The sequence below is a fragment of the Arachis hypogaea genome, chromosome 12, assembly GCF_003086295.3.
Source record: "Arachis hypogaea cultivar Tifrunner chromosome 12, arahy.Tifrunner.gnm2.J5K5, whole genome shotgun sequence".
NCBI classification, from domain to species: Eukaryota; Viridiplantae; Streptophyta; class Magnoliopsida; order Fabales; family Fabaceae; genus Arachis; species Arachis hypogaea.
In genome coordinates this window covers 759,095-781,494 of record NC_092047.1, presented here as the reverse complement: position 1 = coordinate 781,494, position 22,400 = coordinate 759,095, and the positions used below count along the sequence as shown (strand labels likewise).

General features: G+C 33.1%; 1 pseudogene; it reads right to left on the bottom strand.

The window, feature by feature from the left end:
* Positions 1–9,791: 9,791 nt before the first annotated feature.
* LOC112729030 (elongation factor G-2, mitochondrial-like) lies at positions 9,792–20,029 on the bottom strand (annotated as a pseudogene).
* Positions 20,030–22,400: the final 2,371 nt, after the last annotated feature.

The window sequence follows — 22,400 nt, the reverse complement described above, 5'->3', positions numbered from 1 at the left end:
GGTTTTTAGGATTTTTAGGGTTTTCTAGGATTTTTTTAGGGTTTTTTTGTTTTTTCTAGGATTTTTAGGGTTTTCTAGGGTTTTCTAGATTTTTTTCTTAGGTTTTCTAGGGTGTTTAGCACTTTTAGGATTTTCTAGGGTTTTTCTAGGATTTTCTTGGGTTATCTAAACTTTTCTAGGATTTTCTAGGATTTTTTTGTATTTTCTAGGGTTTCCTAGAAATTCTTTTAGGATTTTCTACGGTTTTTTTAGGGGTTTTTTTAGGTTTTTTGTATTTTCTAAGATTTTCTATGGTTATCTAGTGTTTTCTAAGATTTTTCTTGGGTTATCTAGGGTTTTCTAGGATTTTTTTATGTTTTTCTAGGGTTTTCTAGGGTTATCTAGGGTTTTTTAGAATCTTCTAATATTTTTTCAGGTTTTTTAGAGTTTTCATGTGTTTTTTAGGTTTTTTTCTAGGATTTTCTAGGGTTTTTAGGACTTTCAAGGGTGTTTTTTATGGTTTTTAGAATTTTTCAGGGTTTTTCTAGGGTTTTATAGATTTTTCTACATTTTTCTAAGATTTTTCTATTGTTTTCTTGGATTTTCTAGGATTTTCTTGGGTTTTCTAGGACTTTTTAGGGTTTTTTTAAGATTTACTAGGGTTTTCTAGGGTTTTTAAGGTTTCTATTGTTTTCTAAGATTTTTTTAGGGTTTTCTAGGGTTATCAAAGATTTTCTAGTGTTATTTAGGGATTTCTACGGTTTTCTAGGATTTTTTAGAATCTTCTAGTGTTTTCTATGGTTTTTCTACAGTTTTCTATGATCTTCTAGGTTTTTCTATGGTTTTCTATGGTTTTTCTAAAACTTTTTAGGATTTTCTAAGATTTTTTAGGGTTATCTAGGATTTTCTAGGGTTTTTATGGTTTTTCTAGGATTTTCTAGGATCTTCTAGAATTTTCTAAGTTTTTTCTACGATTTTCAAGGGTTTTCTATGGTTTTTAGGGTTTTCTATGGTTTTTTTATGATTTTTCTAGGGTTTTTTTTTATAGTTTTTTCTATATTTTTTTTATGGTTTTAAGGGTTATCTAGGGTTTTCTAGGATTTTCGAGAATTTTCTAGGGTTATTTAGGGTTTTCTAGGATTTTTCTAGGGTTTTCATGGGTTTTCTAAGATTTTCTAGGTTTTTTCTAGGATTTTCTAAAATTTTCTTAGATTTTTAGGGTTTTTTAGGATTTTTTATGGTTTTTAGGATTTTTAGGATTTTTCTAGGATTTTCTAGATTTTTCTAAGGTTTTTTAGGATTTTCCTATTGTTTTCTAGGGTTTTCAAGGGTTTTTCTAAAATTTTCTAGGGTTATCTAGGAATTTCTAGGGTTTTGTAGGGTTTTTCTAGGGTTTTTCTAGTGTTTTTAAGGATTTTTAAGATTTTGTAGGGTTTTCTAGGATTTTCTAGGGTTTTCTAGGATTTTTTAGGATTTTTCTTGGATTTTCTAGGGTTTTTTATGATTTTATCTAGGGTTTTTTTATGGTTTTTAGGGTTATCTAGGGTTTTCTAGGATTTTCGAGGATTTTATAGGGTTATTTAGGGTTTTCTAAGATTTTTCTAGGGTTTTCTAGGGTTTTCAAGGGTTTTCTAAGGTTTTCTAGGTTTTTTTCTAGGGTTTTCTAAAATTTTCTAAAATTTTTAGGGTTTTTTAAGATTTTTTTTATTGTTTTCTAGGGTTTTCTAGTGTTTTTTAAAATTTTTAGGATTTTCTAGGGTTTTCTAGGATTTTTTAGGATTTTTCTTGGATTTTATAGGATTTTCTAGGGTTGGTTAGGGTACTTAGGATTTTTTTAGGGTTTTTTAGGGTTTTTCTAAAGTTTTCTAGGGTTATCTAGAGTTTTCTAGGGTTTTTTAGGGTTTTCTAGGGTTTTCCAGGATTCTTTTGGATTTTTTAGGATTTTTTAAGGTTTTGCACTAAGTGAGAGATCCTTGGTTTAATACCCACCTATAACATATTTTTATAACATATACATATATAGGATGTAAGTTAGTCACACTCAATTTTCAATCCTCTAATTTGTCATATTTTGACATAGTTTATTCGTAAGGTATTCAAACTATTTTAATTTTTATTCCAATTTAGCCTCTTAAATTTTATTGTTTAAATTTGAAATATTTGATTTTTAATCATAATTTTAATTTGATATTTAAATATAAAGAAATATTATTAAACTAATGAACTATTAACAAAAATAAAAAATCTAAAGATTTCAAATTAATACATGAGTGACAAACCCCCCAAAAAATACCACAATGACTATTACATCCCATTTTTTCTTTGCTTACCCAACAATACCCACTACTTTCAAATCTCCAATATTCTTTTTCCACAGCCCCTCAGTGTCCCACCCTGTCATAAACCAGAACGGTAGCCACTTCTTTCTCCAGCATCCCTCTGATCTCTTCATTGTACACCGTTACTATTGCTGTTGAGGCTGCAACCTTTGAGCTCGATGCCGATCTGTTAACTTCTCATCTATTCGCTGCTACTGTGCTCTCTACTCTGTACTCCCTATCCAACCTTTTGCTTTCTCTACGCACACCGCCGCTATTCTATCCACAAGCAGCCTCCGCCGCCGCCTGCAAACTCTGCTGCCAGCACTGCAATGAACGTCTCCTTCCTTCAGAAAATTAGGTATGCGTTCTCCTTCTTTATCTTCTATTTGTTGTCATTTCTCAATTTGGAACCTAAATTTGTGTCTCTTGTTTGATTTTATCTAAATATTTTTTTCCTCTTCCTCTGTGAATTGAATTTATTTATTTTTAAACTATGGTATTTTGTATGATTGTTTTGTGTCATTTTCTCTAATGATAGAGCTTTGGCACTAGAATTTGCTTAATGAAATGGACATTGATGACGTATTTTTTCTTCTACTTTTCTGTGCATCTCTTGATTTTTGATTAATTGATTATTGAATATTGATGACTTGATCAGTTAAGAATATGGATTAGTTTAATTTTTAAATTTCGCCGTTTATCTATCTTTTTTATTAGGATAGTTCTGGGTTGCCTCTATATGAGATAAAAATGCAGTGTGATTAAACTTTATTCAATTTAGTGAGAGCTTTTTAATATATGTGATGTGTTCTTTCCAAATAGAGGCTTAATTTGCTTGTGTATGATTAAACCTTGCTGCTTTATAAAAGAATGAACTAGCTAACATTCTGGGGCCTTAATTTGCTTGTGATTTGAATTTTATTAAAGACAAATGGAAGAATGAAGGCCTTAGTTTGCTTAGATTTTGCTTACCATTTTGGTTCACTAATCCATCTTCATTAAATACAATGTAATAAGTGTCTTGCATGTGATTATTTTCAATTCTCAATTTATCTTTTATTCACGTAATGAGACTCTTTTATAGCTATGCAATTGATGACTGCTTGTTAGACCAACTATATTCCTGTCTTTTATTATTGTCTATGTTAATTTGTTAATTGAAATATATCAGATCACACAGAATATTATTATTCATTGAAAAAAGTTGAGAAGTTGAAGAAACACTATCTCTAGGATCACTTTCGTCCCATTTTGGATTAAAACAAAATTAATAGTTTCAAAAAAAAAGATGTCAAGGAAGAAAATGAGTTAAGCAAAAAAAAGAGAAAGAAATAAAAAGAGAAAGAAAGAAGGAAGAGAGAAAAGTTGAGATATTCATTTATATAAAGGGAATCTAAAAACACATTGTGATGACTAAATTAAAAGATATCTCTATATATGTATCATGTTGCTAAATGCTACAAAGGGAATGGACATATAACAAAAGATGGAAGGAAAATAATGAAGGATGTTGTGAGGAAATATTGAGTGATTGCTTCGGAAGATGACAAAAAGCTATCCACCTGCTATAATTTTTGGTCTATTAAGTAATAATGTAGATTAAAATACGATAGGTGAAAACTTTTCATGAATGTTGGAGACCTGTATATGGATGTTGCAAATGATATTATGTAGGATTTTTTAGAGTTTTCTAGGTTTTTCTATGGTTTTTAAGGATTTTTCTAGGATTTTCTAGGGTTATCTAAGGTTTTCTAGGGTTCTCTAGTATTATCTAGGGTTTTTTTAGGGTTTTACTAGAGTTTTCTAGAGTTTTTTATGGTTATCTAGGGTTTTCTAGATTTTTTCTAGGGTTTTCTAGGATTTTCTAGGGGTTTTAGGATTTTCTAGACCTTTTGTCATGGTTTTTAGGGTTTTTTAGGGTTTTTCTAGTGTTTTCTAGGTTTTTTAGGATTTTCTTAGGTTTTTGAGGGGTTTCAAGGATTTTCTAGGTTTTGTCTAGGTCTATCTAGGGTTTTTACGATTTTTAGGGTTTTCTAGGATTTTTTTAGGATTTTTTAGGATTTTTTTTTTGTTTTTTCTAGGATTTTTTAAGGTTTTTTAGGGTTTTCTAGGGTTTTCTAGATTTTTTCTTAGGTTTTCTAGGATTTTTCTAAGGTCTTTAGCATTTTTAGGATTTTCTAGGGTTTTTCTAGGGTTTTCTTGGGTTATCTAGGGTTTTCTAGGATTTTCTAGGTTTTTTTTATATTTTCTAGGGTTTCCTAGGGATTTTTTTAGGATTTTCTATGACTTTTTTAGGGTTTTTAGGTTTTTTGTATTTTCTAAGGTTTTCTATGGTAATTTAGTGTTTTCTAAGGTTTTTCTTGGGTTATCTAGGATTTTCTAGGGTTTTTTATATTTTTTTCTAGGGTTTTCTAGGGTTATCTAGGATTTTTTAGAATCTTCTAACGTTTTTTTTTTTTTTGAGTTTTCAAGTGTTTTTTAGATTTTTTCTAGGATTTTTCAGGATTTTCTAGGGTTTATAGGACTTTCAAGGGTGTTTTGATGATTTTTAGGATTTTTTAGGATTTTTCTAGGGTTTTATAGATTTTTCTAGAGTTTTCTAAGATTTTTCTATTGTTTTCTTGGATTCTCTAGGTTTTTCTAGAGTTTTCTTAGGTTTTCTAGGACTTTTTAGTGTTTTCTAAGATTTATTAGAGTTTTCTAGGGTTTTTAGGATTTTTATTGTTTTCTAAGATTTTTTTTAGGATTTTCTAGGGTTATCAAAGATTTTCTAGTGTTATTTAGGGATTTCTAGGGATTTCTACTGTTTTCTAGGATTTTTTAGGATCTTCTAGGGTTTTCTAGGATTTTTCTACAGTTTTCTATGATCTTCTAGGTTTTCCTATGGTTTTCTATGGTTTTTCTAGAATTTTTTTAGGTTTTCTAGGATTTTTTAGGGTTATCTAGGGTTTTCTTGGGTTTTCTAGAGTTTTCTAGGATCTTCTAAGGTTTTCTAAGTTTTTTCTAGGATTTTCTAGGGTTTTTTTTTATGGTTTTTAGGGTTTTCTAGGATTTTTTTTATGGTTTTTCTAGGGTTTTTTATGATTTTTAGGGTTATCTAGAGCTTTCTAGGATTTTCGAGAATTTTCTAGTGTTATTTAGGGTTTTCTAGGATTTTTCTAGGGTTTTCTAGGGTTTTCTAAAGTTTTCTAGGTTTTTTTCTAAAATTTTCTAAGATTTTTAGTGTTTTTTAGATTTTTTATGGTTTTTAGGATTTTTAGGATTTTTCTAGGATTTTCTAGATTTTTCTAAGGTTTTCTAGGATTTTTCTATTATTTTCTAGGGTTTTCAAGGATTTTTCTAAAGTTTTCTAGGGTTATATAGGAATTTCTAGGATTTTGTAGGGTTTTCTAGGATTTTTCTAGTGTTTTTTAGGATTTTTAGGATTTTCTAGGGTTTTGTAGGATTTTCTAGGATTTTTTAGGGTTTTTCTTGGATTTTCTAGGGTTTTCTAGGGTTTGTTAGGGTACTTAGGTTTTTTTAGGGTTTTCTAGGGTTATCTAGAGTTTTCTAGGGTTTTCTAGGGTTTTCCAGGATTCTTTAGGGTTTTTAGGGGTTTTTAAGAGTTTTCTATGATTTTTTAGGATTTTTTAGGGTTTTGCACTAAGTGAGAGATCCTTAGTTTAATACCCACCTATAACATATTTTTATAATATATACATATATAGGATGTAAGTTAGTCACACTCAATTTCCAATCCTCTAATTTGTCATATTTTGACATAGTTTATTCGTAAGGTATTCAAACTATTTTAATTTATTCCAATTTAGCCTCTTAAATTTTATTGTTTAAATTTGAAATATTTGATTTTTAATCATAATTTTAATTTGATCTTTAAATATAAAGAAATATTGTTAAACTAATAAACTATTAACAAAAATAAAAAATCTAAAGATTTCAAATTAATACATGAGTGACAAACCCTCCAAAAAATACCCCAACGACTATGACATCCCATTTTCTCTTTGCTTACCCAACAATACTCACTACTTTCAAATCTCCAATATTCTTCTTCCACAGCCCCTCAGTCTCCCACCCTGTCATAGACCAGAACGACAGCCACTTCTTTCTCCAGCATCCCTCTGATTTCTTCATTGTACACTGTTATTATTACTGTTGAGGCTGCAACCTTTGAGCTCGATGCCGATCTGCTCACTTCTCCTCCCTTAGCTGCTACTGTGCTCTCTACTTTGTAGTCCCTCTCCAATCTTTTGCTTTCTCTACGCACACCGCCGCTATTCTATCCACTAGCAGCCTCCGCCGCCACCTGCAAACTCTGCTGCCAGCACTGCAACGAACGTCTCCTTCCTTCAGAAAATTAGGTATGCGTTCTCCTTCTTTTATCTTCTATTTGTTGTCATTTCTCAATTTGGAACTTAAATTTGTGTCTCTTGTTTGATTTTATCTAAATATTTTTTTCCTCTTCCACTGTGAATTGAATTTATTTATTTTTAAACTATGGTATTTTGTATGATTGTTTTGTGTCATTTTCTCTAATGATAGAGCTTTGGCACTAGAATTTGCTTAATAAAATGGACATTGATGACGTATTTTTTTTTCTATTTTTCTGTGCATCTCTTGATTTTTGATTAATTGATTATTGAATATTGATTACTTGATTAGTTAAGAATATGGATTAGTTCAATTTTTAAATTTCTTTGTTCATCTATCTTTTTTATTAGGTTAGTTCTGGGTTGCCTCTTTATGAGATGAAAATACAGTGTGATTAAACTTTATTCAATTTAGTTAGAGCTTTTTAATATTTGTGATGTGTTCTTCCCAAATAGAGGCTTAATTTGCTTGTGTATGATTAAACCTTGCAGCTTTATAAAAGAATGAACTAGTTAACATTTTAGGGACTTAATTTGCTTGTCATTTGAATTTAATTAAAGACAAATGGAAGAATGAAGGCCTTAGTTTGCTTCGGTTTTGCTTACCATTTAGGTTCACTTATCGATCTTCATTAAATACAATTTAATAAGTGTCTTGCATATGATTGTTTGCGATTCTCAATTTATCCTTTATTCACGTAATGCGACTCCTTTATAGTTATGCGATTGATGACTGCTTGTTAGACCAACCATATTTCTGTCTTTTATTATTGTCTATGTTAATTTGTTAATTGAAATATATCAGATCACACAGAATTTTATTATTCATTGAAAAAGTTGAGAAGTTCAAGAAACACAATCTCTGGGATCACTTTCGCCCCATTTTAGATTAAAAAAAAATTAATAATTTACAATCAAAAGATGTCAAGGAAGAAAATGAGTTAAGCAAAAAGAGAGAAAGAAATAAAAAGAGAAAGAAAGAAGGAAGAAAGAAAAGTTGAGATATGCATTGATATAAAGGGCATCTAAAAACATATTGTGATGACTAAAAGATATCTCTATATATGTATCATGTTGTTAAATGCTACAAAGGGAATGGACATATAACATAAGATGGAGGAAAAATAATGAAGGATGTTGTGAGGAAATATCGAGTGATTGCTTTGGGAGATGACAAAAAGCTATCCACCTGCTTTAAGCTTTGGTCTATTAAGTAATAATGTAGATTAAAATGACGATAGTTGAAAACTTTTAATGAATGTTGGAGACCTGTACATGGATGTTGCAAATTATATTATGTAGGATATTTGTATCTTTATTTGTGGTCTATTGTAGACATAGTTATCAAATCCGGCTTGACCTGGCTGGTTCGACCAAAAACTCGGTCACCCGGTTACTTGGTCGGGCCAAGCCACTCGTTGAACTGGTTGTGCAACAAACCCGGTCAAATCCGGTTCGACCAAACGGGTTTTCGTGAAATCCAATGACCCGGCCGGTTAATTTAACCCGATCCGGGTCGTTTTTATTTTTTTTCTTCCTAATACTTGAAACGGGGTCCTTTCATAACCCCCCTCCTAACCTTTCCCTTTAGATGAAACCCTATGCCCAAATGCCAAATCTGAGACTCTTGACTCTAAGAGTCTAAGTAAAACCCCCTAACCCAACCAGTCTCTGTGCTCTCTCCATCTCTAGCTCGGCAGTCGGAACTCAATACTCAGTAGTCCCTTTCTCGTCTCTCCCCTCACCTCGACAGTCGTCACTCTCAGTCTCTCACGGCCTCACCTCGTCGCTCTCTCAGTCTCTCACCTCGTCCACTCACCTTGGTCGTCATCGCGGTCTCGTGCCCCGGTGTTCACTTCGTTGGCGACAGATGCAGACGGAACCGCATCTGGTCCCTCGGGTAGTGGTGGTGGTCATCTTCTTGCTTCTCATGGTCTCTGTCTTGCACCTGGTCTCGATCTCTCCCTTCCCTGCGCTCTTCGTCCCCGGTAATAGAGGTAACAGGTCCGGTGGACTGGTCTTCGTTGTCATCTTCTTGCTTCGAGCCTTGCCGTTAGCTTCTCCCTCGCCATCAGCTTCTCCTTCGCCGTCAGATTCCTTCGTGCAACCCGATTTGGTGAGTTCCGCCTGTTCTTTCTGTTTTAATTTTGTTGTTGAAAACCGAATGTGTTGCTGAAATTTGTTACTAATTATCATGAACCTTGAATTTGTTAATGAATTCCCCCTGTTCTTTCTGTTTCAATTTTCTTATTATTTTTGTTGCTCCCTGAAAGTTATCATAGTTTATATTTTTGTTGCTCCCTGAAAGTTATCATAGTTATCATACAATGTAACTAGTTTCTTGTATCTCTCTCTTCAAACTCTTCTTTCTCTTATTCTTATGTTCTGCATAACATCATAATGCAGTGTTTCTTATGAAAGATATAGATGCAAATTAAAATGAGAAAAATGTTGATCAAGCTCTAAATTTGTCCTATGAAGATATAAATTTCGATTTTAAGATCACTTGGACTTGATTATCAATTATGTTATCTTTTGCTTACTCTTGTTTATTTAAATAGAGAAAGTATTTTATATTAAAAACTAATTTATTATCTTTTTTTGCATCATTAATTGTCTAAAAATTAACATTTGATTATTATTATATTTGTAAAGACTTACATTTTAAGTCTTAGTATGTAACTTTAATTTTATTTATATAATTTATATTTTTTAAATTATGACCGAATCAACCGGGTAAACCAGTTACCCACCGGTTGATCCAGTAATCGGGTCACCTGGTCATTTGGTTCTGATAACTATGATTAATATTATATTAGTGTGTTTATGTATCGATTAGGATATACTAGAATTAATTAAGATCAATTAGGACTCATCATGTTCTTCTTTATTATATATTATAATTATGAGTAATAATTAATTAGTGTATATAAATCTAAAAATTGAGGAGTTCATTAACCTTTTTCACATTATAATCACCGTCTAAAAGTGGTATCAGAGGCAAAGCATAGGTTTTGTCAGTTTTTTCAAAAAGCATTCTGTCAGTTTTTCTAGCCACTAATTAAGATGACTTAAAAACTCTTATAAATTAAAATTTAATAAAAAAAAATCTGACATCGTATACCATAGATAAAAATATCATAAATAAACCAATATCAAAGATAGAATAAAATAAACCAATGTCATAAACCAATACCATAGATAAAAATATCATAAATAGACCAATATCATAAATAAACCATTTGAAAAGAGAAACAAGGATAGAATAAAATAAGAACCCCACTTGTTAATGTCACCAGCAACAGCTCCTTGGAATTCTGTTGGTACTTTCAGCTCAACAAGCATAACAGGTTCTAATATAAATGGCCTGGAAGCTGTATAGCACTGATACAAATATCAAAGAATATGGTCATTACTATGAGAACAAAACTATGGACAATATTATCAGGATGATATGTGCAATGTTATGAATATGGATGCAGAATTGTAAAGAACCTGTCTGAAAGCATAGATAGAAGCCAACTTAAATGCAAGTTCACTAGAATCAACGGCATCAGCAGCACCATCTGTCAAGACAACTCTAAGATTTTCGACAGGATGTCCAATTAAAGCCCCCCGTATGAAAGCAACATTACGTTACCATAAAATGAGTATTGTAATACTATCATGGCTGAATCGCATAATAAAATTGATGTTTCGTAAATATGCCAATGAATGAACTTTGGCTTCCTCAATATTACATTCTTAGTCCCCATAAATTACTTTTGAATGCTCACTTATTCCATCATTACATTTTTCGGTGGTCTTTATTACATTCATGGGGAATAAGATAATATATGTTGATCGACAATTAGACTTAAAGTAGAAATCACAAATAAGCAATGATGAAAATTTCACTCACGAGTTGGCGGCTTCCTTAAAACCTTTTTCAATTGCAGGGATAAAACCTGATGGAATAGCTTGCCCAACAAGGAGGTTTTCAAATTCGAATTTAGTTGGTGATCCTGCCCGAAGTGGTTCAATATACCTGCAAACATAGAACATAGTGAATTCACTAAGCATCAAGAAACAAAAGGTGATTAGGGATAAGTTGGAACATCACAAATTCACAATCAGCTGCTATCATAAAGTAAGATATACTTTATACGGAAGCCATTAGCCCAGAACTAGAACCACAGCAAAGAGAAGAAGGCTTTATCCAATTTGTTTTAAATCTAAGGATTATTACACTTTTATTGAGAAAAGAAAAAGGATATTTATACACATGGAGAAGTCTGGAAGTAAATGAAAATCCCTATCTAAAACTTGATTGCCCTTGAATACCAGCAATTTTCTGTTCCTAAGAGACATGCATTTAGTTTGGATGACATTGTTTGAAAATCACGATGTATACTTTCTTCATTTATTAATTCACAACACCTTTTATTTAACAAAACTTTTTTGACTAACTTTAAATTTTTTTAATAACGCATCAACTTAATTTTATTTCTAACCACACAGAAAAGAATATAAATTAAGACAAATTTGTTTAAAAACTAACATGGACAAAAATGCCTCTTTTGTCAAGCGCTTATATTAAAAGGAACTTCTCAAAAAGTAATTTCTGAATAAACAATTTGCTGTAAGATTAATATAAGTTACTTTTTTTTATCCTTTAGAAAGTACTTATTGAGCCTAATACAAAAAATATATAACTTACACACTACAATGGCATATTTATCTTGTAATATTCAGTAAGTTAAAACTTGGGGAAAAATAATTAAAGAATCTTTTAATGATCAAACAGTTCTTCAAACAGTGCTTACTCCCTAATCTTGCCTTGCATGCAAGGTCTATGCATATTTAGACATGCGGTTGTTTGAGAGAAAGTTAATCAAGACTAAGTCACAGTCATTATATTTCTTGCAAGGTTGGTTCACATGATTTCTATGCTCCAACCATAGGGTATTGAAAATTGTAATTGTAATTGCAATTAAACTTTATTTGGAGTTATATCTTTGATGCTAACAGTTTGTCAGTAAGTATCTCTCCTAAAGTTGTAATTATTGTAATTGGATAAAGGTAAAACTCAAAAGAATGGTTTAATATCGAACAGGCCCCTTCACACGAATGTCGCTTATTCTTTTTGAGTTTGAAGAATGGACAATGCACAGGTCCATCCTATCTTGGGATGCAGCTTTTATTAAGAATAATTGAGAGACAACAAGGATTGAACCCTCTGTCTAGTCATAGAAGCTCTTACACCATTATTGAAACTCAGTCACTCTAATTAAACTTTAAAAAATAGCTCAAGGGAGAGGGTTGCCCTAGACTTGTAAAGGCTTCTACCACACCTTATCCTTAGGACATGTGGAACTATAATATACCTTCTCATGCTCAAGACTGGACAAAGACTTGCTATTTGGTTGACTAGACATTTTGGGGTGACCCAAAAACAACCATAGAATAGGTTCTGGTACAGTAATATACCATGATATGAACCATCTTTCCCATGAACTTAAATTGTTGGTCAGCGAAACAGATTTTATATCTAACACTTTCATGAGAAACAAATCCAAATCTTGATTATTGATATTGTAAATGTGAGATGTAAATTAGTGGGATACAAATAATAATAATAATTAGAGCATATGACGATCATAGTGCAAAGTGCCACTCTCGGGCAATCCACATGTCTAATCTGATTTTAATAAAAAAAAAAATCTTATGTATGGTAACTAATATAAAAATTACCGATACATACCCGATTACCCGTCCATATTGACCTTGCCCTCCAGATTGCTTCTTGTGTAAATAATCAAAATCAGCACGTTGTGTAACAGTTTCTCTGAAGTTTACATGGGGCTTTCCAACAGTTGCATCAACCTTAACAAGTAGGAACATAATAATGAAACTCCAGAAGCAGGAAATATAAAACCAGTATCAGCAAGGATTAAAAACATTAATGCATGGGAAAGGAATAGGTACCTTATACTCTCTCCGACTACGTTCAACATAAATATCTAAATGTAGTTCTCCCATTCCAGAAATGATAGTCTAACAACAAAGGTAAACTATGTCATTGCAAGTACAACAAATTTGCCACTTTTATGATCTAGAAAAATAGAATAGAACATTACCTGCCCACTCTCTGGGTCTAAACCAACACGGAATGTAGGATCCTCTTTCTAGAAGCGATTCAAAGCTTTTGAAAACTACAAGTGATATACCAAGAAAATCAAATACATGATAAGCTGGGACAGGGTGGTCAGTGTATTACATAAAGAAACTACTTACTTGCCCTCCAGAATCTTTTGAAACTGGCTGTACAGCTAATGACATTACAGGTTCAGGAACATTCATGGAAGTCATTGTGTATTTAACTGATCCATCGGTAAAAGTATCTCCTAATAACCAATGGATGGAAAAAAGTTAGACAAGTAATCATGTATTAAGGCCAATATAAAACTAACTTAGGCAACATATTACTACAAGATTAAGTTCAAAATTGAGTGCAATTCATTCTCTACATCAATAGGCAGAGACTGCTAACAACAAAAGACTCAATTATCAGAAATTCAGAATGTTTAACAGCTGTTGAGAAGGATTGACAGTAATTAAGCCTAAAAAATTGATTAAACTATACAATTAGAGCCTTACAAATTAATTTAAAAGATTTAACTTGAGAGTTTCCTATGGGCATTGGTTAAGAGAGAAAATAGAAAAGTTTTGGTTTGCATTAAGTGCACAGAAAAATTAAAAAAAAAATAACATTGACTTGTTCTTATAGTATTCTTAGTAAGTGCCTTAACACTTGTTAACAAGACCCTTAATTAAATCTTGAATAAATAAAGGTACAATATAGGATTCCAGAAATCAATATTTGCCCTGCATGAGCCTCTTGAATGTCCTGCAATTTGGATAAAATCCTAATTGAATATTAAATATATTTAATTATTGAAATATATTAAACAGTCTTCGTAACAAATCAAGCAGGGAAAGGTACCCCTACCAAGTTACTCTATAGCAAAAACAATAGCCTATAACCTACCCAACAAAAGTTTCTTTTTCTTTTCTTTTCTTTTCTTTTTTGTTTTTTCTTGATAAAAGAAGACTTTTTTTTAATATGAAGAGAAAACTAAACAAACTGGGTAGGACAAGGGGATAAGAGTTCCTCTTTACCATAAAAAAATAATGAGAAAAAAATACCAATAACATGAAAATCCGCCAGTAATACTGTAAATCCAAAACCTAACCTCCATCTCATCAGAATGCATCCTAACTATGCGAGGAACCTGCATCCATTAAGAAAAACATTTAGCCAAAAATTCATTCTAATTTTGAAATGCAATACATGAAAGCACAGACCTAATGATCTAACTAGTGAAAATATTACATCACTGGTAGCACAGCAACAAAATTTTGGTGCATAGTTTTAAAGAAATTCATGAACCCAGGGTAGATTAAAATTGAATAATTGCTATAATCTTATGTCATGTAATTTATTACTCTTCCCAAGATGAAATCTAAAGGAAATAATAAAAAGCTGAAGATTTCAACAAAACACTACTGCAAAGTTGTGTTTGGAAAAATCTTGAGAGTTACACCTATGATTTATAGCATAGCATTAGCCAAAAAAAATTCCAGGATTCAATTGCACATATGCACATGAATAACACAATCACAAAAAGCCTTAGATTTTACCTTGATCTTCTTGCCGGTGTTTACATTAATAATAAACTCGCCCTTGCGGATCACACCCTCGTAAATTCTTCAACACCCAAAGCCGGGGGGAAGGGAAATTGAGAAAACAATCCAATAATTTTGTGTAATTTACAAAGTTAACACATTCAAAACAAAATATATGCAGACAAACACACGCAGGGAAAGTGATAAAATGGTTAATGGTGAGAATGAAATGAGTAAATCTCGGTTGTGGGAAAACAAAATGCTCAGGACGGGGAGGAGGGGAGCGCAATATGGGCCCGAGGGACTGGTAACTCTGGGTGGCAAGACTGGTGGGGAGGGGTAGTGAAATGATTTTGTTAGAAAAGAGAGTTGGGGAGTATATTGGGAGGTGACAAAATGCTGAGGAGGGCATTCAGATTGTTGGGATTAGAATCAGACTAGGAGAGGGTCAGGTCTCTCAAAAGCCTGCCATTTGTCACACATTGTTTTTTCCTTTCTCAGTAAAGAACACATATGACCTGGGGAAGGGTAAAGCCACATTGGATTTTACCCATTTCCTTCAGTTTCTGTACTGTTTGATCTCTTTTCTACCTACAATTGGTACCAGTTGTTACATACAGTCATACGAGATGTGACTTCTTTATGTAATAATGTGAGCTCTAAAGTACGTCAACCATTCATGTACGATGATGCAGCCAAGAATTGCTCTCACTCTCATAACAGCCAACTTCTCTCACTTGATACAGCCATATATATGTTGAAAAAGAGTTTGAAGTTATATTACCTTAAATATGTCAACTGGCCAAACCGCCCTTCCTCCAACTTAAATGCCAACGCTACAAGTGGCCCATCAAGACTTCCAGTCAACTCAACCTGAAAGTGCATAGATAAATTATTCAATAAAAAAAGAAACAAGAGCACAAATGCAAAATCGGCTTGCAAAATCATTTGCAGGCCTCTCATTGCCACAGCAAGAACTCTTGAGGCCTTTTGGTATCATTTAAAATCCTTGGGTTTTTCCCGATGGATTTGCATCAGTTTCTAATTACCACATTCAGAGTTTTGGATCATACCAAGAAGCAAATACAACTGGTAACTTTTCAGTGTTTTGGCGCATTCGGTTGAAACTTGTAAAGGAAGTCCATGCCTTTTAACAGCTCCTTTTCGACTACTCATTTAATTGAGATACGATTACCCTTTCGGCCTCGCTTTGGTGCTTAGTACATGGTCTGTCTAAGGGTGTTCCTCACTTCCTCTAGCTAACATTCAAAGGGATTGGCATGCTTTAGTACATGGTCCTGTTTGTTGGGTGATAGCATTTTGTATCCATGTGAGGATATTCCATCCTCTTGTGTACATTCTTCTCTCTCCTAATAAAATTTCTTTTTCTATCAAAATAATTTATCCTTCCCTTGACTAAGTTGTGATTTATATTTTGAAAACTTATCTAAGTTATGTTATTTTTCATTTTGTATTTACTTTTTCTGCTTGGAGTCTTACAAATGCTACTATAGATGCAAGAAAATGTCCACATGAGAATTTTTAACTTTTTTAAAGATTATGTTTAACTAGTAATTACATTTTAAAAAATCCATGAAAATTTAATTATTCGAATAATTAACCAAGTTCTTAATTGATGTTTTTCCCCTTTTTCTAGGTTTTACTCTATTTTCCATATATTTTCTTGTATGATTCTTCAAACCAAATATTCTTCTTTCACTCCCACTCAAATATATATCTAATCTATAAATATAAAGAAACTTATAAATCATCATTAAAAAATAGCGTGCAAATTCAGAGGCCAATTGACAATTTATGACAAATAGATCATAATATCAAAGCAAAACAAAGATAAACATCTTACAAATCAGGTACCTTTTCCTCATTCTTTGTTTGGTCAAGGGCATAACTACTAACTTCAATTGGACATGGCAAATAATTAAGTACACCATCCAGAAGTGGCTGTACTCCCTGTATCAGTAACAGAAGACAATGAAAAGCATAAGAGGCAGAAGGTAAAAATAGGGATGCCTGCAAGCATATGCATGTACAAGAGAACCTCTTGGGGGTTTGGGAGTTTGAACTTGAGAGCAAGGATACCAACCCGAGACGAATTGATGATAAAAAGATTCATCAATTACACAAATCCGATCAAAAGGTAACTTAATAAATGATACAAATTACAAAACATTACACGCCACATTAACAGAGCAATCCAGAATATCACAAGCAAGATAGGAGATCGAACACAAATAGGAGACGAGTAGTCAGTAATAGATAGTTATAAACACAGCAGCATTCTAATAAAAATTTATCAGGACAAAATATTTTATTCCTTTATATTTATTGTGTATGGTCATAAATTGACCTGTATTTGATTTCATTTGGGCATATGATGGGATCAAAAATCCCAGACATCTATGATCCAATCAAAACAAACGTAAAGGATCTAGTAGGTTGGGCAACTTAAGCTACCTCTTGCAATATTTGAATATTTTACACTCCTAATATTTTGCACCATCCTGACAAATATTAAATACCTGCTAACATGATGCATGCCATTTATGATCCCATATGATATGCATACTCAACCATTATAGCAGTTGTGTATTACAGAATATCGAGGCAACTATGCCAAGAGGATTTAAGTTCTCAAAAAAAGAAAAGGAAAAAAAAACAAATATCCAAATTAGGTGCATTGTGTACATATGGAAAATAAGGATACAACATATTAATAATGTAAAGAGGAGGAATACTGAAAGCAATGACTATATAGCATAGAATACACATAATAACTAAAGGTAATTCAATGGTTGCCTTATTTTTAAAAACACTACCCATGAACACTGGTACAAACTTCCGTGCTATGGTGGCCCTACGAATTGCTTCCTGCTCAAAGAAAAATGACATCACAATAATAAAACTCAATATTTAATAAAATAATTAAATATTCTAAACTACGTCTAAAGCTAAAGGAGAATGCAGTACATCGACTTCATGATAATCTATTGGTGAAAAACCATAGGCCGAAGTGAGTGAAAAATGCAAGAACTAAGCATCAACGAAGAACCAAAGAACCATGCTTACAACTTTTATTAGCAGAAACCATACATATTACAATATAAGCAATTTTTTTCACTGATAATCATACAAGACCACTTCCCATTGACACACCTATGCCTTTACTATTTCTGATACACATCTAGAATGCTCAAGACTTCTATGTAATCAACAATAAAACATCCCAACAAAATAATTGTCAGAGGTAAACCAAATTCGATGCATATCCTATAAATCAAATAATGAACATACCTAATAGAGAAAGCTAGAAAACTCTAACTTGATTAGAAGAGTAGGGACTTAAGAAACTGACTCTACCAGCTAGATTAGGATAAATACAACAGATTCAGAAAATATCTTCTCTCTCTACTCAGTTTCAGTTAATACCAAACTTCAATAGGGATGAGGGAAAGGAAAAAAAAAAAAAAACCGAAAAATGAAAAAAGAAAACCCACAGACCTGAAGGTCAGCAGGTGATATGGGCTCATCACCAAGAAAAGCATCAGCAAGTTGATCATCAACTTCTGACACAGCTTCTAAGAGCTCACGCCTTTTTTCTACTTCCAAGGCTTCCATATCTGCAGGCACCTCTTCAGTGACAACTTTTTCACTGAAATAAGCAACAATAGAGCATGCTAAAAGTAAGCCATAAGGAGAATTAATTTTAGTAATAAACAGCAATAATTTTGAAACAAACCCATTAGAACCCCGAAAATAGTATGCTTTTAACTGCACAAGATCAACAAGTCCCTCAAAATCATCCTCCAAGCCTATCGGAACTTGCATTGCAGCACTATGATGCCGAAGTTTAGATCGTACCTGTAAAAGTATAGTCCTCAAATGAGAAAAAAGTTATACAACTATAATGATGATGTAAGCACTTTTGGCTATATTTTGCTATTGTATATATGATCTCTTATCCTCCTTCTCCTTCTATCCGTATTAATGATATTCTTCTTTTATCAATATAAATACAATAAAAAAGAAAGTATGGTGACAATGATATAATGAATCAAAAGGAAACTAAAAGGATTTCCAGAATGCACAAAGGTAATAACAAATAATACTTACTAAACTACCAAACTAAAATTTGATAGCTTATATATTGCTGCAAAATCTTAATTAATGTGATGCTATATACATATAAAAATTAAGGTGAAGTCATAGAAGATTTTTAGTAAACAGGTTACAGAAGGTTTTATCATGAAAAATCAGCTTTAGAAGAGATTCAACTTTTTCAAATTCCTTAATTTCTCAAAGATCAGCAACTAAGGGATTGAGGAACCGAATCTGCGAAATTCTCTTCCATAAAATCGTATGAATGGCAATAAAACTATAAAACATATCATCTATACGGTCTTCATTAATCTCCAATGAACCTGATTTAAAACTTTCCATGGATCTGCTCCCATTCGATCAAGCTTGTTAATAAATGCAAGTCTTGGAACCTCGTATCTTCTCATTTGTCAATCTACCGTGATGGACTGACTTTGCACACCACCAACACTACAAAGTACAAGAATAGCACCATCAAGGACACGCAAAGCCCTCTCAACTTCAATGGTGAAATCAACGTGACCAGGTGTGTCAATTATGTTAATCTGCAATGACAAATTTCCCAAAAGAAATACAAATACAATTATATTTTTACCCAAAAATTAGAAAGTATAAATAATTAGCAAGTCAAAGAGATGAAAGAAGGAAGTCATCAGTACTGCAAGTATAATATAGAATTCTTATTCCAATATTCCAATGTTTCAACATTTCTGACTGTCATCGAGACAATTTACTTTTGCTTAGCAGACTAACTTTTTTATTTTCTCAATTCCACTTAAGAATGATTACACATAGAAACCTTTTCAACCTTTTCTCCATTCTCCATCATAACTAATAACTAATCCATAACAATAATTAGTATGTTAGGGATTGCAGTAACAACAGCACTCAAATCTCACTATACATTAAAAGCTCATTAGCTCTTCAAAATTGATTTAATACTTAAATTCAGTCTGAGCTCAGTCAACTCATAACCACATAAAATTCATCCAACTGAATCTCAACTCCAATCATAACTTCAACACTGAAATGAAACTGACTGATTCATCATAGTCACTAGTAGATTGACAGGTACTTCAATACACATTTTCTTTACGGAAAACGTAAAGAAATAATTACTTTTTGAAAAATTAGACTAAAATTGGAGTAAATAACTACTTTTATATTGTTTTATCATTTGAGGAATAGCAAAACAACAAAACCATTTGGAGAAGGGGAACAGTTTATCAATAGCAGAGAAAGAGATATTACCTTATAGTCTTTCCAAGAGCAGTAAGTAGCAGCAGACTGGATAGTGATACCTTTCTCCCTCTCCAAGTCCATGGAATCCATCTTGGCGCCGACGCCGTCTCTGCCCCGAACCTCGTGGATCTCGTGGATACGACCAGTGTAGAAAAGCACTTGCTCCGTCGAAGTTGTCTTGCCGGAGTCGATGTGAGCAGAGATCCCGATGCTGCGTAACCGCTCCATGGACTCCTTCCACCATGGCTCCTTGTCCGCCGCCGCCGCCCTCGCTCGAGCAGCGTTGCCCGACGAGAAGTGCCGCAGGTGGAATGCAGGCAAGGAGGGATTAGTCTATTTATAAAATATGTTTTTAATATTAATTTTAGAATATAAAATTATGCTTTATTGAATTTATAATTTTATTTATTTTTTATAAAGTTAGCAATTAATTTTTATAAATTTCAAAAATAAAATAAATTACTATCATAAAGTAATTAACTTAATTCATAATAAAAATAGATAATTTAACTAAATAAATAGTAGGGTTAAGTGCAATTTTGGTCCTTAATGTGTAGGCCGAAATTTTTTTTTGTCTTTAATCTTTTTTTGCATACAAAATCGTCCCTAAGGTTCGAGTTGGTTTTAAATCGTCCTTCGGGCTAAAAAATACTTTTTAAAGACGATTTTGCTCTTTATGGTTTCTTTTCCTTCATGTCATTCTCGTGAAATCATTTCGTCTTCCTCAAATAACTCACAATATTTGAGAACACACTTGGTTTTTGAAACATTTGCGTGAAACCCTACAAAAGTGTTTGAAGACATTTTGTTTGTTGGGAGTTTGACTGAGGGTGTGGTGTGATGTCGCATTCGTCACTCATCTTCATCGCTGCAGATAGCCGTTGTTGAGGTAAGCTTGCTTTCCATGCAATGTCGCTTCACCTCAAATATTTCTTACATTTGGGTGGTTTAAGCTTTACAACAATGTTGCTGCATCTGAATTGTTTAGGGTTTAATGTAGACTGCATTGACGGTGGATAAAGCTAGGTTTGTGATGATCTATTTCTTTTCTTTCTTGTTTGTTTCAGTAATGTATTATGTTGAATAATAATAGGGTTGTTTGAGTAGAAGACGGTGTACTTTACATGAGGGTGCATCATGGGGTGCATTCGGATATGAGAACGGGGTATTTAAGTATTTGAAGGGGAAAACTACAATTATCGAAAAAATTGATGGCGATCGGTGCTCTGTGTTGAGGCCTGTGAAGAGTTAAGACGGTTTGGATACTTGGAGTCCAACATTGCAGCATTATGGTATAAAGATCCAACTACGGAAGATTCTGAAAATAACTTGAAGATGTTAAAAGGTGACTCAGATGAAATTGAGATGTGCAAAATAGCTGAGATGTGGGGTTTGGTGATTTGTTTGTGGTCTATGATGTTGGGGATGCGGATGGATTTCCGAAAATTGGTTATATTGACGTAGGGGGAGTTATTGGGGCGTTGAAAGTGAGAAACTTAATGGTGCTGGTCTTGAGATAGTTGGTATTTGAAGGAGAGCAAGAAAGGAGTGTGATAGTAAAGGATGATGACCCTGTGACTGAAGCAATTGATGATGAGGTCAAAATAGAATTTCAGAATGCGGAAAGTGGGGAACATAATGAGGGTGTTTCAGGAGAGTTATTAGGAGGTGGAGGACATATTGGAAGAGGGCTGTTTGTCACAAAGAGTGCCTCTTTTGGCTTTATGCACACAGGGTTGGCGGGGAGGAGTCAACATGGCAATTAAGAAGCTTAAATTTGCAACATACTTGCATGCAAACACACAGGATTGGCATAATGAACTCCAAATGGCTAGACAACCAGTTTAAGAAGAAGGTGGAGTCTAATCCAAGAATCAAAATAAAGGAGTTGGTGGCAAAGGCATACAAAAAGTGGAATCTGACTATGACTAAATCAATGGCAGTAAAAACCAAGCAAAAGGCATTGAGCCAGATTCAGGGCATTTAGAGAGCAGTATAAGAGGATTAACGATTATTGTTTGAACTTCTAAGAGCAAATCCAGGATCATCCGTTTACCTGAAAATGATTCAGTCCCTGGATTTTGCTCAGGAGATCCAGAACCCAATCTTGATGAATTATTGTGTATTCCAGAGACTGTATGTATCCTTTGATGCATGCAAGAAAATCTTCCAACACTGTAGACCGTTTGTTAGTTTGGACGGATGCTTCTTAAAGACTCCTCAAGGTGGACAACTGCTGACTGCAATTGGAAGAGACCCGAACGATCAGATGCTTCCAATTGCTTATGTAGTGGTTGAAGCTGAGACATATGACTCCTTGATTTGGTTTCTACGCCATCTTGTTGAGGATTTGGAGTTGGAGAAAATTGGAAAATGCACCTTCATGTCTGATCAACAGAAGGTAATGATACAGTTTACATTATTGTTATGCTTTAACAAATAATGATTGTTTCAAATTAGATACAATGATTTCTGGACTAACCAAATGCATGCTCACCTTCATTTCATAAGGTTTGTTACCAGCATTTGAAGAGGTCATACCAGGGGTGACAACAGACTCTGCATGAGGCATCTCTATAGCAATTTCAGAAAGAAATTTCTTAGTTTAGAGCTGAAGAATAGAATGTGGCAGTGTGCAAAGGCAACTCATTGGAGGGATTGGGAGAAGGAAATGAAATCTCTGAGACTTGTAATGATGGGGAAT